The sequence below is a fragment of the Carcharodon carcharias genome, chromosome 16 (genome assembly GCF_017639515.1).
Source record: "Carcharodon carcharias isolate sCarCar2 chromosome 16, sCarCar2.pri, whole genome shotgun sequence".
NCBI classification, from domain to species: domain Eukaryota; kingdom Metazoa; phylum Chordata; class Chondrichthyes; order Lamniformes; family Lamnidae; genus Carcharodon; species Carcharodon carcharias.
This window is the reverse complement of record NC_054482.1, coordinates 25,375,883-25,393,597: the sequence shown is the minus strand read 5'-3', so window position 1 is coordinate 25,393,597 and position 17,715 is coordinate 25,375,883. Positions and strand designations below refer to the sequence as shown.

The 17,715-nt window shown below is 44.0% G+C and overlaps 1 protein-coding gene across 5 annotated transcripts in view; it reads right to left on the bottom strand.

Annotated features, from left to right (window-relative positions):
• fam20b (FAM20B glycosaminoglycan xylosylkinase) overlaps positions 1-17,715 on the bottom strand; it is a 187,412-nt gene that overhangs the window by 159,495 nt on the left and 10,202 nt on the right. The window contains exon 1 of one of the 5 annotated variants that reach the window (XM_041208263.1): positions 5,349-5,449. The exons of the other annotated variants lie outside the window; for them this stretch is intronic. The gene's annotated coding sequence lies outside the window, so the exon portion shown is untranslated. Of the gene's footprint in view, positions 1-5,348; positions 5,450-17,715 lie in introns of those variants that run through there. 5 annotated transcript variants of the gene reach the window in all.

The window sequence follows — 17,715 nt, the reverse complement described above, 5'->3', positions numbered from 1 at the left end:
GGTGAGTGGCTTGGAGGGAACTTCCACGTGGTGGTGCTCCCCTGTGTCTTCTGCACTTATCTTTCTAGATGGTAGTGGTCATGGGTTCAGAAGGTGCTGGCTAAAGAGGCTTGATGGGTTCCTGCAGTGCATCTTGTAGATGGTACACACTGCTGCCACTGTAATAAGAATGTTGTCTTTAAATACAAAATGCAGATGTAAAAGGTGAAAGTAACAGATGTGCCCAATGATTCAAAGCTACCAGAGCAAGCAGAGAGAACACAGCTGTGATGAGTTGAGCAGCGCCATAATTGGTCCTGGCAGCTGCCTATTCAGTCACTCGTAATGATGTAATGGAGTAACAAACTCAAACATGCATGCACAGCATTGTCAGCAAACGCTTTTTATATTTTATCTGTCTGTGTAAGTAGCCTCCACTTTCGCATTTGTAAGAAACCTAGTTGAAGGGTGAAGTCCTATTTGGCAGGATGACACCAAGATTTTGAAGAGTCAGAGAAGTTGAAGTCACTCAAAAATAATTATTAGATAATACCAAGCTTAAGTTTTTAAAGGCTGAGCTTTGTAGCAAGGAGACACTAAAGCAATGTGAAAAGTTTCAATTTTGCAGTCCTGGAAAACACTGGATTAGTCTTGTGAGGCATCTTGATCTCAATGAAGAGATAAAATGGGAGTTAGGGGTTGCAAAATGGGAATGTGGTGATATCTGCAGCATTGGATGAATGAAAGGGAATCCAGATGAAAGCTGACCATGGCGAAATACCAGAGACTGGAAGGTAGAGGTGATGAGATTCTTCTTAAAAATTAATTCATGTGATGTGGATATTGCTGACAAGACCAGCACATATTGTCCATCCCTAATTGCCCTAGCAAGCTGCATCTTGAACTGCTACAGCCTGCATGATGAAGGTACTCCCACAGTACAGTTAAGTAGGGAGTTCCAAGATTTTGACCCAGGGACAATGAAGGAACTGCGATATATTTTCAAGTCAGGATGCAGGCTTTTGGAAGTCAGAAAGTGAGTCACTCGAATACTCAGCTTCTGACCTGCTCTTGTGGCCACAGTATTTATGTGAATGGTCCAGTTATGATAACCTCCAGAATGTTGATGGTGGGGGATTCAGGTAACGTCACTGAACATCACGGGGAGATGGTCAGACTCTTACGTTGAAGGTGGTCACGGCCTAGCACAAGTGTTACTAGCTACTCATTTGCAGGAGCTTGAATGTTGTCTAGGTCTTGCTGCATGCAGGCACAGGCAGCTTCATTATTTAAGGGGCTGCAAATGTATTGAACACTGTTCAATCATCACTAAACATTCCCAGTTCTGACCTTATGATAGAGGGAATGTCATTGATGAAGAGGTTCAAGGTGGTTGAGCATAGGAAACTACCCTGAAAAACTCTTGTAGCAATGTCATGGGGCTGAGAGGATTAGCCTCCAATAATTCTCTTGTCTTGAAATGCTACGTTGGTATTTGACAACCCTGCACAAATGAAGAAAGAACATGCAAATCCTGAAAAGGTTTTTGTTCAAGGAACATAAATAAGAGGAAAGCAAGTTTCTCAAAGGGCCTTAAAGACATTGGGCAGAGTCTTGCCCTGTTGGGCCGGCTCGGCAGGGGAGGGCAGCAGCGGTTGGGAAGCCAACCACACCTGTGATCGAGGCCAGAAGGCAATTTCACACTGGTGGGCCAACTAAGGCTTGCCCAGTGTGAAATGCGAGTGGCAGCACTCAGCGCTGCCTGTGCGAGCGGGGGTAAAGAAGGCAAGCGGGGCGAGCGTGAACTTTGCGCGCGAGTGCATGCTTTATAATCTCCCTGGGGCACAAAGCTGCCTCAGGGAGATGAAGAGTTTAAAAAAAAAGAAAATAAAAACGTTATAAAACATGTCCCCTCATGTAACTTTGTGACTAGGGACATGTTATTAATTAAATTTTTAGTTTTATTTTTATTTGCTTTAGGAAACCTCGTATCGCCCATGGATGAGGTTTCCTATAAAGCAGAAAGGCCTTCTCACCTGCCTGCCAACTGTAAGGTTGGACCCGCAACAAAAAATTCTATTTAATTGATACTTTAATGGCCTTAACAGGCCTTTTAATTGCCGGTGGGGGGGCGCTGCCAACTCTGGCGCACACTCACCGCATGAAATATCACGCGACTATGCATTGACATCAGGACGTTTGCCCAACGTCAACACGCATCATTTTACACTCGAGCAGGTTGGGCGCATGCCTGCCCACCAAACTAACAATTTTGCCCATTGAGGTTGATACAAATGGGGACTGCAAGGCTCAGAATCCTGAGATGAAACCAATGAATACATTAGGGTGCATTAAACTGCAATTTTAAAATAACACAAAGCAGTTTTGACTTCAGAAAGTTGTAGTACAATTCCAGAGTTAGGTCTTGAGGCCCAGAAGAAAGGTCTCACACGGTTCATACTTTCACCACACAAAGCATAACTCAATGAAGTGTGAAATTGACTTAAGAAGTTCCACTGAGTCTGCTGAGCCTGTTTTTGAATGACCTGGTGCAGGGTTAAATATTTAAGACACTCCAGACAAACCCGCCTATGCTGCCAAAAGATTTTAAAATTTAATTAGCAAAAAGAGAGATCTGCACATCCCTGGATTGCGAGTAAGACATGGTGTTCAAGTCAAGCAGTATAAGATGCAGTCTGCTGGAGTAGATTCTGCAACTTCTAGTGACAGACTTATATCTACAATACAAATGTGTCCATTCCACTTAACAAAATTTCCTACAAACTTTTCTGAAATACCTTTCTAGGCAACCATCTTTTTTCAAAAACAATCTGCATCAATGTAACAACTTTGTTCAAATGCAGAACAAAATGAAGAGCAGAAAACAAGCACATAACTATATTTCAGTTAATCTAGTGTCCATTGTAGGCACGCTCTTGGATGCAATAATTCAATAGAAAATGTGAGCATTTAGAGACATATAGGTTAATTAAGGACATCCAACATGGATTTGTTAAAGGGAATCATTTTCAATAAGTTTAGTACTATTTTTTAAATCACAATACGGATAAAGGGAACAATGGATAGTGTTCATAAATTTTCAGAACGCATTCAATAAGTGTCTCAAGAGTCTCATCAGTAAAATCCAGAACTATAGTACAGAAGAAAGTATAACAGCATGCATAGAAACAATGAATTAGGCTAAATGAATGTTGCCTGGATTGGTAAAGAGTTGGCAGTTCTTACACCAAGGGTCGGTGCTACATTCACTTTTGTTCGAGATATCCACTTTTGTTCGCGATATATATAGATGCTATAAATTTTGGGATGGGCAAATTTTGCTGCCAACACAGCAGTACGTTTAGCAAACAAAACTATAAAATAGTTCCAGAAGATGGGTTAGTGCAATGAGCAGACAAGCAACAATGCAAGTTCATAAGACCATAAGAAATAGGAGCAAGAGCAGGCCATTCGGCCTCTCAAGCCTGGTCCATCTTCATTAAGATCATGGTTGATCTGACTGTGGCTTTAACTCAATTTTCCTGCCTGCCCCCTATAACCCTAGACGCCCTTGTAAATCAAAAGTCTGCCTAATTCAGCCTTGAACATATTCAATGACCTCGCCACCATTGCTCTCTGCGGCAGACAATTCCAAAGGTTAACGACCCTCTGAGAGAAGAAATTCCTCCTCAACTCAGTTTTCACCCCATATTTTTAAACCGTGCCCCCTAGTTCTAGATTCTCCCACAAGAGAAAACATCCTCATCATCATCTACCCTGTCAAGCCCCCTCAAAATCTTATAGGTTTCAAGTTAAGGTGGATATAAGGGAAACGTTATACATATTTGGAAAAAAAAACAAGGAGTGGCAGTATACACTCAATGCGAAGACAATGAAGGTTGAGAATGAACAGACAGCCTAGGCATTCAAATACTTAATTCCCAAAAGTACGAAGGTAGGGAGATAAAAGTCATAAAAAAGGCCAACAGCATTTTAGCTTTCATCAGTAAGAGCCAAGAGGACAAAAGTAAACAAGTAATGATAAATTTAAATAAAGCCATAATTAGAATACTGAATGCAGTTTTGGGTATTCTATTTCAGGATTCCACCTAAATTCACATTGCAACAGTTAAAAATCCAGTTTTTAAAAAGATTACAGCATGCAACTGACAACGTAAATTCCAGATACCTCCAGCTATCCAAAAAGTAAACTTACATTAATATGCAAATCACATGGATAGATTGCTTATTTAGTAAAAACATTTTTATTTTGGCTCAGATGTGCCCAAACTAAGCTTTAAATGACTCTGAAGTCCCCTGCCACAGATACAGTGCTGCGAGCCTGAACCTGGGGCAAAACCTGATGTCAGCCATGAAGCTGTCCTTACTCGTACAAGATTTATTATGTTTTCTCATAAACACACAGAACAAATCCTTGACTTTGACAGTCCACAAGCTTGGTCAAATAACACGTTTAGCCACAAAAGGTATACCATTAGAATTTAAATTCAGTGAGGTATTCATGTATCAAAGCCATTTCTCAAGTTTTTTTTTGAAAAAGTACAATTATTTAAGCATATTACTCTACAGAAGAACTATTAAACAAAGAAATATAATTGATTCAGAATAATCAATAAGGTTATAAATTTTATAAATTTAATATCATAAGTCATCCACTTCATAATTTATGGATGTCATCTGAACCCTGAGATCGAAATGACAACACTAATATTCCCAACCACAAATGGATCTTCACAAAGACAGTGATAAGGAATCAGAGAACACAAAAACCATCCTACTAGTAGAGTTTGGCCAAAAGCAAATCTGAAATTAAAATTGACTTGAAACGTCTGATTAACATTACAAGCTGCAGCATGAAGGTTGAGAAAATTACACATGTAATCTCAAGAATTTGTTGTCATCCTCAATATATTTCAATCATTCACTCATTCACTTTTCCAGAACAACTTTATCCAATTAGGGGAGTCGGAGCCTATCCCAACAGGCAATGGGCACTACGTGGGATACACCCAGGATGGGATGCTAGTCCATCACAGAAAACACATTCTCACACGTACACACAGACACAATTACAGGGCAATTTAACTGTAGCCAATCAACCAAACTAGCATGTCTTTGGATGGTGGGAGGGAACCAAAGCACGCAGCAGAAACTCACGCAAACACGGGGAGAATGTGCAAATTCCACACAGACACGCGAGGTCAGAATTGAACCCAGGTCCCTGGAGCTGTGAGGCTCCACTGCCACCCCATATTTCAATCATTTTAACAATATTTACAGTTTACCTTGTTACACTTTAAAGACATTTACTCCAACAAATCACAAAATGATTCTTTGTTGTCCCATACCTTCAGATACGAAGATGGGGCTTTTGAGGAATTGGGCAGTTCAATGGATTAAGTTCATCTTCAGCCCAGGTCAGTAGATTTATTAAAGTTAGCAGGATGTCCTATTGCCAACAAGTAAAATTCCAGAAAAATGAGCAATCAGTAATTTTAGCTTTAAGTTAAAAAAATTACTTTAATTTATACGGCCCCATTGTACATCGCTCAGAAATATCTCAAGATGCTTCATATGTAATGAATTATCCTGAAATGCAGCAATATGCAGGTAAGCAAGGACCTAATTTTGCACAGAGAACAATACTACAAACAGCAATGAGATGAATCTGCATTTGGTTGGAGGTTGAATCATAGAATAGTGCAACACAGAGAAGGTCATTTGGCCTAAAAAATCAGCACTTTTTTTCACAGAGCAATTCAGTTAGTCCCACCCCCAACTCTTTCCCCATAAGCCTTTGGTTGTCACAGTAGTGTAAGAAATCTAAGGTCTACACAATGTTAAAGAACCTTGAATATCCAACCTCAGGACACATAAGGGGTATTAGCTGGTTAACACATTTTCCAGTACCTAAATTCCTGAGTTGACAAGGTGATTCACCTTCTGAACTTCCATCCCTGCAGGGAAATAACTAGCATCCAAACATCACACTCCCATCCGAATGATACAGCTGAGATCAAAGTTAAAGAGATCCTGAATCCAGTCATGTTCTCAAAATGGTAAACTGGGGAGCAACCTTTTCCTCACCTGTTGAATATTAACTAAACTGCTGGGGGCAAGTGTAAATTTAGTATTAAAAACAACCTGGAATACAATATTTACATCCACATGCCTATGGTCCTTCATGAACACCTGGCTCATTACCATTACCTTTGATGTAATTTATCCAACACAAAGTTGATATTATGAACTTCTTCAGCATTTTAATAATGAGGCAGTACAGGCCTTCATAAGCAATGCTCCATCCAATGCATTAAACTAAAACTCTGAAAAAAAGAAATGCTGGAAATACACAGCAAACCCTAAGGTATCACTGAGAAAAGATGAAAGGTGATTTCCAATGTTCAGCAGATTGATGACAGGATACATAAATTTAAAATCACCACCAAAAGAGGAATGAGAGTTTTTTTAAAACAGAAAGTGGTGCCTAGAATTCAGAATAGTTTTTAAAAAGGAACTGAATAATTATTCAAAAATGATAACTTATGATGGGAAAGTGTAGTGGATTGGTACTAGGTGGATAGCTCTTTCAAAGAATCAGTGCAGGCAGAGTCGACTGAATGGTCTCTTTCTGTGCTGAGAGAAAGAAATTAAGTGTCAGGTGCAGATACCATGAAAAGTTAACTGACCTTCACTAAGTTGAGATGGAACTGTATATTTCAGTATTCTTGTTTTATTTCAGATTTCCAGCACTTGGAATTTTGCTTTTTACCTCCATTTTATTTCCAAAACAATCAGGATCATGAAGGTATTAGGAGAAATACATTTGCCAAAATTATCTCCAATCTATTTCCTTTTCCCCATTTACTATCAGGTTTTTATGCGTCAAAACTTTTATGTAACCAGGCCTATGTAATTTGAGTTTCCCACCCCACCATCCCCACCCCCCCCGAACCCCCCTCCCACCTCAAAAGCCCCCACCATCTCTCCTGAACCCCGCCCCCCCCACCTCACGACCCCCAACACCCCCCACCTCCCCCACCTCCCCCCAACCAACCCCGAGTCCATTTGTGTGTGGATTTTGGCTGCCAGTCCAGACCCAAACCCATCACTCTTTTTCCACCTGTGCTTTTTTTTTTAAAACTTCTCTTTACCCCTCCAAGACTCTTCTCTTCTATTATCATGCCTTCTTTTAGTTTTCCACTCTCACATGCTCTGCCCTCCCAAGTTCCAACTGCAAACATTCTTTACTCCTCTACCTTCCTGCTCTCTTGCCACTGCCCCAGGCTTGACTCTCTCATAGATAAGCCTACAGCTTCTTTCTGTGCTTCTCTCAGCATCGAGGGATCATCGAGGCCCTTGGAGTTGGTTCATTATGAGCTGCAATTCCAATTGCCCTACCCCATTCTTGTCAATCTTCTCAACCAGTACACCTGCTGGGGGCTAATCTTGCCAATCTCCTTCCTGCCCAACTCACCCCTCCCTGTGGACTCTGTTTGCACCATCCCTCTGCACATCTCTCTCCAGAATGTCAGTACACTTACCAGATTACACAGGGAGTTATTCTGCCTAAGCTCAAATAATTAAGTTAACTCAACCAGAACAGATGCAAATGATCATGAATATGTCCAAACTAATTTTCATAATTCAACCCAGTAATCCAAATACAAGTTCAAATTCCACATTGGCAGTTATGTGAATTTGAATTCAATTAATTAAATAAATCTTTGCAAACTATCACCCCAGCCACATTTCCCTCCTCTCCAGTCCTTGAATGTGTTGTCACCTCCCCAATCTATGCTCATTTCTCCCACAGCATCATGTTTAACGTCTCCAAGCAAGTTTCCACTTTCGTCACAGCACTGAAACTACCTTGATCAAAGTCATAAATGACATCTTATGCCGCTGTGACCACTGGTGCACTATCCCTCCTCATCCTTGTCAACCTATCTGCATTCTTTGACACAGTTCACCGTACTACCCTTGTAAAACTTTTTGCCTCTGTTGTTCAGCTGAGTGGAACTGCCCTCGCCTGCTTCTATACTTATCTATTCAGTCACAGGCAGAAAATGTCCTGCAATGACATTCTCTTCCCACTCCCACACCATTATCTCTGGAACATCTCTCACCTCCTCCACCGCCTCTGATTTGTCACACTATTTGATGGAATCCAGTATTGGATGAGAAGTTAACTCCAATTAAATGTTATGATGCCATTGCCTTTAGCTCCAGCTACAAACCCGCTCCCAGGCCACTGCCTGAGCCTGAACCAGGCTGTTGGCAACCTTGGCATCCTTTCCGGCCATAACCTGAGCTTCTGACCCCACTGCTGCTGCAACCTTCATCTATACTTTGTAACCTCCAGACTCTATTAAGATTCTCCCCTGGGTTCCAATCTTCTACGCCCAATAAACTTGCATTCATTCAAAACTCTGCCCCCAGTATCGCCATATGTAGCTAGCTGTCAATTTTGGTCTGATTAACCTCCTGTGAAGAGCCTTGAGATGCTATATCACATTAAAGGCACAATAAGAATGCAACTTATTGTTGTTAAGATATTAAGAAAGGTTTAAAGGTTTGTCAAAGAGTAGGTTTTATAAGCAGGTCAAAGAGTTGAGAGATATGGTGAGACAGAGAAGTTTAGTAAGGGAATTCCAGAATTTAGAACCTAGATGGATGAATGCAAGTTTGCCAATGGCGGGGGCAATGGAAAAGGGGATGCACAATTGGCTGGAGTACAAGGAACCTGAAGTTCTTAAAGGGTTGTAAAGTGGTCAGTTGTAGAAAGGAACACAAGGATAAGCATTCTAAATTCTCATCCACAGTTGATCAGAAGCCAAAGTAGGTTGGTAAGCACAGGAGTGGCAGGCGAAGGGGTCTTGATGTGGGTTATGATGAGAGCAGCAGAAATTTGTAAGACCACAAGTTTGTGGGGGGGAAAGAATGCCAGTCAGAATATTATTGGAATATTCGAGTTAGGAGGTAACAAAAGCATGGATGGTGACTTCAACAGTTGATCAGCTTCGGCAGAGCAGTGACGGGCAAAATTATGAAGATATAAGTAGATGGTCTTTGTGATGGACATGAAGGAAACACATTTAAATCAGAACTATCACCCCATCAACATTTCCCTCCTCTCCAGTCCTTGAATATGTTGTCACCTCCCCAATCTATGCTCATCTTGCCCGCAGCATCATGTTTAACCTCTCCAAGCAGGAGTAGTAGGCAAAAGGATCTTGATGTGGGTTAGGATAAGAGCAGCAGAAATTTGTAAGACCACAAGTTTGTTGGGGGGAAAGAAGAGATGCCAGTCAGAATATTATTGGAATATTCAAGTCAGGAGGTAACAAAGAGTAGTTAAGCTAATTCCCTTCAATGATGTGCACTAGACTGCTTGCACTCTTAACTCATCGGGCGGAATCGTCCCAGGTTTTCACTACATGTGGCAGCAGGCAAGTAAAACAATGTTTTACCTGCAGCCACAACGGCGGCTTTTGACACCGTATCATCCCAACCCGCCACAATAATGATGCATTCCCAGGAAACATGCCCTTTCCATGGTGGGCAGGCTCTCATTCACCTGGCCGCTTCAGCACGCCAGGCACCGTATTTAGAGTCCAGCCACGTGCACATATCTCAGTGCTTCCAACCCACAACTGCTGTAAAGAAGACATGGCCCTGAAAGGCAAGAAGACTGCAATCCCCAGGTTCAATGACATCTCTCTTGAGCGCCCTTTGGATGCAGTGGAGGCTCGTGGTGATGTCCTCTACCCCCGCTCTAGCCGCTGGATGGGCAGCAACCTCACTAATACGGTTTTGGAGACAGTGGCAGCAGTGGTCAGCGCCAATGCCCTGCAAAAAAGGACAGCCACCCAGTGCTGCTACAGGATGAATGGTCTCATCCGTTCCATCAAGGTAATTCAATCTTCTCATCACTCTCAACTCTCACACTCCTAAACCCATCACACATCCACAGGGATCTCACACCTCAAAGGGCAACACCACTAACTCTCACACACACCTGCATACCGAGCTCATGCCCTCATCCCATCCATGGCTTCGCTCACCACAGAAACATTCCACACAGTGCCATGTGTCCTGCTCACACTCTCTCCATCTGTTTTCATGCTGGAGAAACCTGATCACATCAGCATGAAGAGATCCCATACTGGAGGTGGACTGGCCCACTTTAAGCCCCTCACTCACGTTGAAGAATGTGCCATCGCACTGACTGGCGAAGACATGGACCGTGCCTGCGGTAACGTGAGGTTGGCTGCGAACACCCTCGTAAGGATCCTACACTACATCATCCCTCTCTCCATGCAAATATAAGTGCTCTCTCTCCTGCTTTTGACTCTGCTGCCATGCACTAATTATCTCTACTTTGGTTCACAGGGAGCTCTGCCAAGTGACCTACACCCTCAGCCAGCCATTCCCTCAGCTCCATCCACATCCTCACCTCCAGCCAAGAGGACACCTCCATTGAAGAGCTGAAAACAAGCAGCCTGGAAGACTCATCACAGCACTTACCCACACCCTCCACCAGGGCAGAGACACACCTCGGTGGGACCTAGATCTAGAGCAGGCTTGGGATCACAATCTGGTGGTCACCGCATGGTCCACATGTCCACAGCAGTAGAAGGAGGCAGGTTCAGCCGAGCTCCCCAGCAGTCATTTGTGAGGTCCAAGTAAGATGACGAGCCTCTAGATTTGGCCTTCCAACTCATCATGAAGAGTCATCAGAAGGTGTGGGAATATTGCGCAGAGCTGTTGGAAGCCCTTATCAGAAAGGCACATAAGTCAGAGGAGTGCGTCCGCCTGCCCTCTGATGAAGTGGTGCCCACATGTGCGTGTATGGAGGTCTGTATGGGGAGGATGGAGGACACCATGGAGACCCTGGTCCAGCAGAACACGGAGATGTGTGCAGACCTGCACTCCATCGTAGGAGCCATGGGTGAATTCCTGTAATGAGAATCTCAGAGGCAGTCCTCTCCCTCAAAGTCCCCTTTGTCTGTGAGCCCCTCAAACTTGTCCTCTGTCAACGCAGAGGAAGCAGCTTGCCAACAAGTGATTCAGGAGGGAGAAATGTGTGTGTGTGGCAGGGCCTTTCAGAGCCTCGAACATGCACCCTCCCAAGCACGTGGATCCTTCACGTATCATACTCACCTCAATGTCCTGAACATTTTGAATGCTGCCTGCTGGGGTTCGCTTTCAGTTGTCCATCTGAGATGACCTGCATCTCTGCCCACCCAATGATCACACTCCCATGCAGCACCTGATCTCGCCCACCAAGACTGTTGTTTCACTTTTGATTTGGACAGCATGATTTAGATTCGGTTTCTCATATGCTCCCCCATCTTTCCCCCTCCCCCAGACACACATTTCCTTTCCCCTATCACAGTTGATCCCTCGGCATCACCTTCCATCTTCCCTCCCTGACCTACCAGCCACAACCCTTTTCCCTCGGGGATGTCCAGGTGAACGTGCATGTTCCCTTCCTTCCTGAAAATTCCACCCCTGTCCACATTAACCTCCCCAACCACCTCCCTCCCACCTCCAGTGTCCACGTCTTCCTCCGAGTCCCCACCAACCACCCTGCTGTCCCTTCTACCGCTACCGTCAGACCATCACCCTCCCACCCTACTGCCTCACTCTGCCCTCGGTCATTCTCACCATTCCCTCATTCCATGCCCACCCTCAGTACACTCCCTAGGAGGCAGTCATGGACCCATTAGGCCCACCCCTTGCACCTTCACCTGGACATCTCCTCCCATCCTTCCAGACCCCTTACCTCCTCCGGGCTCATCCTCGCCGTGGAACCCCTTTTGCCTTCTGGACCCCTTCCTCCCCCTTAGTCCTCCCCGCCCCCCACATAGTCCATCCCCCTGCCTGACTCCCTCAGAAACCCTTCCTTCTTCTGCCACCCTTTGTCCTCCCTCCCTCCCAATTCCTTTCTCCAGCTATAACTCTTCCTCCACCCTTACTCCCTCTCCTCTTCACACTCCTTCCTCCCTCCACTACCCCCGACTCCCTCCCCTTTCCATGCTCCATCCTCTCCATGGGCTCCTTCCCCTCTCCGCACTCCTTCCTCTCCCTGGACTCCTTCCACCCTCCGAACCTTTCCCATACACCTTCCAACTCCTACCTCTTCTGTTGCCGTCTTCTCCCCCATTACCACCCCCCCATACGCACCCTCCCCAACACCCTCATTCCACCTCCCCCAACCTGACACCATCTTCACGCCTCCTTCCCAATCTCACCCCCCCGACACCTTCATTCCCCCCCCAACCTCACCCCCCAACACCTTCATTCACCCCACTCCCAACCTCACCCCCGCAACACCTTCATTCCACCCCCAACACCTCTTCTTCTCACAGTCGATCCTAGGCCTTCCTCTCCCACCCCCTCAACCATCATCCAATGTGAGCATCGACAGTGACTTTCCAACTTCTATGAGCTGTTTCGCAGCACAGCCATGCTCATGAGAATTCACCCAGCATGCCTGTTGTTGTCAGGCTCCCTGATCTTCTGCTCCTTGGATGTCTGCGATGTGAGCAAGGCCCTGGTGGTAATTCCCGACTTTTGCACGTCACAGTTGTCAAGACATGTTCGGCACTGGTGTGTTTTCCCTTTGATATGGGCAGAAGAGCCAGCAGGGATGAGACTGGCGGGCTAGCCTTATAATGATATGCTGGTGAATTACAATGAGGTTCCCAACGTCTGATGGCTGGGAATGCAGCCTGCCATCGGCGGGCAGAGTGGACGATCGTAAATTGGTTGCACGATGTCGTGAAACTGATTCTTTGTCTCAGAGTCATAGAGGTCTACAGCATAGAAAAAGGCCCTTCAGCCCATTGAGTCTGTGCCAGTCAAACAAGTACCTAACTATTCTAATCCCATTTTCCAGCACTAGGCCCATAGCCTTGTATGCCATGACATCGCAAGTGCACATCCAAATACTTCTTAAATGTTATGAGGGTTTCTGCCTCTACCACCCTCTCAGGCAGTGAGTTCCAGATTCCCGTCACCCTCTGGGTGAAAAAATTCTTCCTCACATCCCTTCTAATACTCCTGCCCCTTATCTTAAATCTATGCCCCATGGTTATTGATCCCTCCACCAAAGGGAAAAGTTCCTTCCTGTCTACCCTATCCATGCCCCTCATAATTTTATACACCTCAATCATGTTCCCCCTCAATCTCCTCTGCTCAAGGGAAAATAACCCCAGTCTAACCAATCTCTCCTCATATCCAAAGCTCTCCAATCCAGGCAACATCCTGGTAAATCTCCTCTGCACTCTCTCTAGTGCAATCACATCCTTCCTATAATGCAGATTCCAGAACTGCATGCAATACTCTAGGTGTGGCCTAACCAGCATTTTATACAGTTCTAGCATAACCTCCCTACTCTTATATTCTATGCCTCGGCTAAGAAATGCAATGTCCTTTAATTCAATCCTCATTACAGAAGGAAGACTTTAAATATTTAGTCATCTACTTTCACTCACAATACACATTCACAAAGAACTGAGTTACAGCTGAGTTACAGGATAATCAAATATAATATGCAAAGGGTAATGAAGTCTATAATGCATGAATCAGGCATTTTGACAGGTGACTCTACTTCTGAATCAATTTGTATGTCGAGCTGCAAGTGGCATAGTTTGACATCAGTTACTAAGGTGTCTGTCTATATTTCCAAATTTCCAGCCAATAACAAAGAAAACCTGCAGTGAGGCAAGCTGTTTTTGAAAAATTAATTGAATATATTCAGATTTGAAATACTTATTTTGCATCCTTCACTCTAACTTTTTAGTGGGCACAGTAGAAGTGCAGATATATATTTCTGATAAAGACAGCAATTACTAGAGAGTCTTAACAATGTATGCTTCTCACCATATTATCCACTCACACCACTGAACAATCCCAACGCCAGCAAGCACGGAAACTCCCAGCCATCATGTTGAATTGTTCCCAGCATTAGCACCAATGACACAACCAGAACTGTCAGTACTTTGAAATTCTGGTATTTTGAGTTGTAAACTTTCAACCCTAATTTCAATAGGCAATGTTACTTCTGAGTGTTTTCCACAATTCGAAATGAAGAAAATTTCACACATCAGCTTCACTGAAATTTGTCTGAAAAATAAATACTTGCAGTTGGTCATGTAAAAATTTTGCAAATCCGATATCACGCTCCAGTGAAATCCTGCTTGCAATACTTTTTCTCCCAACAGTCAAAACAGCAATGAATTACACTCACCATGAAAGACACATTGCTCACATGTTGTTTTCTTACTCTACGGTCCTTTATGTTTGACTTATACATTTTTCTGCAACTCAAACTCCTGCTAAGTTTCTCAGTGCTGGAAAGATTTTTTTGTTTGTTCATAGGATGGGGGCGTCGCTGGCTAGGCCAGCATTTATTGCCCATCCTTAATTGCCCTTGACAGCTGAGTGGCTTGCTAGGCTATTGCAGAGGACATTTAAGAGTCAATCACATTGCTACGGGTCTAGAGCCCAGGCTAGGCCAGGATGGCAGATTTCCTTCCCTAAAAGGCATTAGTGTTCCAGATGGGTTTTTACAACAATTGTCAATGGTTTCATGGTCGTCACTAGACTTTTAAATCCAGGTGTTTTTTTTAAATTGAATTCAAATTTCACCATCAAGCATAGTAGGATTCAAACCCAGGTCCCAAAAGCATTACTCTGGGTCTCTGGATTACTAGTCCAGTGAAAATACCACTACGCTTGGGGTCAATATCAGGACTGAGTAGATAGAACATGATATTGAAGTTTTCAAAAATAGGGCGCATGCTGAGGAGGACTGTAAATGACTTAAGGAGGACACAGACAGCTTAGGTTAATGAATAAGGTTAGAGAATGCAGGGTTGGGGACAAGAAGCACAATGGATAGCTAGTTGCCTTCAAGACAGAAAGCAGAGGGTAGAAGTAAAGGGTGGTCATTCAGGGTGGCAGATGGTGGTAAGTGTTACACAAGGATCAGTGCTGGGAACTTTGTTGTTCATAATTTGCATTAACAACTTAGACTTTGGAGTCAAAACATTATGTCTGAATTGCAGATTTGGGAGGGTGTGGGGAGATAGACCAAGAACCAGAAGAGGAATGCAACAAATTTCAAGATTTGAGCAAACTTGGAGAATCGGCATATAATTAGAAAATTAATCTTCAAAATACCAACGCTTGACCCCACCATCCTTGCAAATTACCATTCCACCTCCAACCTCCATTTCCTCTCAAAAGGCCTCGAAATCTGATCCCAACTTTCTTGAAACTCCATTTTTGAATCCATTCAATCAGATTTCCATACTCGCAACAATACCAAAACAGCTCTTATCAAAATCACAGATTATATCCTATGTGACTGTGACAAAGATAAACTTTCCTCCTCATCCTTCTCTGTCTGCAGCCTTTGATGTTTGGCCACACCAACCTCCTCTAAGGTCTCTCTACTGTTGTCCAACTGTTGACAGCTGTCACCTGATTCCATTCTTTTCTATCTAATTGCAGCCAGAGAATCATACACAATACCTTCTCTTCCTGCTCCCCGTAGGATCTATCCTTAACCCCCATCCTACTTCTCATGCTGCCCCTCAGCAATATCATCAAAAAGCAGTGGTAGCTTTCACATGTGCATTGACAACACCTAGCTATACCTCACCACCACTTCTCTCAACTTATACCAAATTATCAAACTGTTCATCTGACATCCAGTGCTAGATGAGCAGAAATTTCTTCCAATTAAATATTGGAAGGATAAAGCTAATGTTTCATTCTCCGCTTCAAGTTCCATTCCCTAGCTCCCAATGCTGGCAACAGTTCGAGATTAAGCCAATCAGTGGAGGCGGTGGCATAGCGGTATTGTCACTGGACTGGTAATCCAAAGTCTCAGGGTAATGTTAGGGGACCCGGGTTCGAATCCCACCAAGGGATGGTGCAATTTGAATTCATTTAAAAATCTAGAATTAAAACCATTGTCGGTGGCCGTAAAAACCCATCTAGTTTGTTAACGCCCTTCAGGAAAGGGAAATCGGTCATCCTCATCTGGTCTGGTCTACGTGACTCCAGATCCGTAGTAATGTGGTTGACTCTTAAGTGCCCTCTGATACTGAAGCTGTCCATGTGCAAATGCAGAAGGATCTGGACAAAATCCAAGCTTTGGCTGACAAGTGCCAAATAACATTCATGCCACACAAGTGCCAGGTAACGACCAGCTTCAACAAGAGAAAATTCAACCATCGCCCCTTCAATGGCATTACCATCACTGAATCCCCCACTACCAACATCCTGGGGGCTACCATTGACCAGAAACTGAAATGGACAAGCCATATTAATAATGTGGCCACAAGAGCAGGTCAGAGGCTAGGTATTCTGCTGTGAGTAACTCATCTCCTGACTCCCCAAAGTCTGTCCACCATCTGCAGACACAAGTCAAGAGTGTGATGGAATACTTTCTACTTGCCTGGATGAGTGCAGCAGCTACAACACTCAAGAAGCTTGACACCATCCAAGACAAAGCCACCCGCTTGATTGGCACCCCTTCCACAAACATTCATCTTTCCACCATAGACAAACAGTGGTAGCACTGTGTACCAGCTACAAGATGCACTGCAGAAACTCACCAAGGATTCTTAGGCAGCAGCTTGCAAACCCACAACCACTACCATCTAGAAGGACAAGGGCAGAAGATATATTCCAGACTGCATTGGAGTGCTGCTTTGGACTGCATATGAGTGCTTCAGTTGGAATTTGGTGAGTGAGGAAGTTTTAAGAGTTAATTTGATTTAAGGGTTAATTTCTATCTAAAGTCTAGTCTTTTTTTAATTGAGCAATTAACAAAAAGTTGCTCTTTGGGTTGGCAGGTGAGTTTTAGTCCAACTTTAAAACAGGGCTCATTCAGGCTCTGCCTGCAGCTGGTTAATTAGTTAACTTGCTTAAACAGGTTTTCAGGAGCTAGATTCAGACAGCTTAACAGCAAGCCATCTACAATGCTATTTTTGTCTGCCCTGCATTTGAGTGCTTCAGTTGGAGTTTGCTGAGTGAGGGAGTTTTGTGAAGAGGGGAGGAGGTGATCCTTTCATTTTCTACCTTTCCCCAGAAAGAAGAGCAGCTTTGGGTAAGTAGGACTTGGTGAGCATTTCTACTGTACTTAATATTCTCTAAACTAAAGGAAGTAGAAGTAAAGGGGGTAATTTACGGGTAAATCATGGTAGGGCAGCTCAGTCATGAGGAATGCTCCTCCTGTGTGATGTGGGAAATCAGGACACTTCCAGTGTCCATGGTGCAGGAAGTGTTTCCAGCTGCAGCTACCTGAAATCCACATTTTGGATCTGGAGCAGCAGCTGGAGTCACTGTGGAGCATCTGCAGGGCTAAGATCTTCATGGATAGCATGTAGTGAGGTGATCACACCACAACTGAAGAGTGCACAGGCAGAAAGGGAATGGGTGACTGAATGACAGAGTAAAGGAACTGGGCAGGTAGTGCAGGAGTGCCCTGGATCCATCTCCCTCCCTTATAGATTTTCCGTTTTGGATACTGCTGGGGAAGATGGTTTCTCAGGGGAATGCAGTGAGAGCCAAGTCCATGACACCATGAGTGACTCAGCTGCACAGGGGGTGAGAAAAAAAGAGTGGGAGAGCAATAGTAATAGGGGATTCTATCATAAGGGGAACAGACAGGTGTTTCTGCGGTCACAG